The following is a 318-nucleotide window of genomic DNA, read 5'->3' as shown; positions in this document are numbered from 1 at the left end:
TCCCACCTTATGATGGTCTGACATAGCTGCCAATCACAGTGACTCAGTTCTCTGGCCAAAGGGGTGAGCAAATGACTCAGGCCTGGTCAGTCATGGTACTTAGTGCCTTTTGCCACAAAGAAAGGCCATGTTTGGGGAGTGGCCCTATTCCAAGTTTTCCCTTCCTTGGGCCCTCTCCAACAGCCTAGGTACCCTTTAGAATCCTCTTTACATCTTTTTATAAAATTTATTTTTTAATTTATTACTTTTTATTTCCTTAGAGAGAGAGAGCAAACACAAGAGGGAGAGAGGGGCTAAGGGAGAGAGAGAGAGGAGAAT

The sequence above is a fragment of the Suricata suricatta genome, chromosome 10 (genome assembly GCF_006229205.1).
Source record: "Suricata suricatta isolate VVHF042 chromosome 10, meerkat_22Aug2017_6uvM2_HiC, whole genome shotgun sequence".
Taxonomy (NCBI): domain Eukaryota; kingdom Metazoa; phylum Chordata; class Mammalia; order Carnivora; family Herpestidae; genus Suricata; species Suricata suricatta.
The sequence above is the reverse complement of the archived record's forward strand: the minus strand, read 5'-3'. Positions refer to the sequence as shown.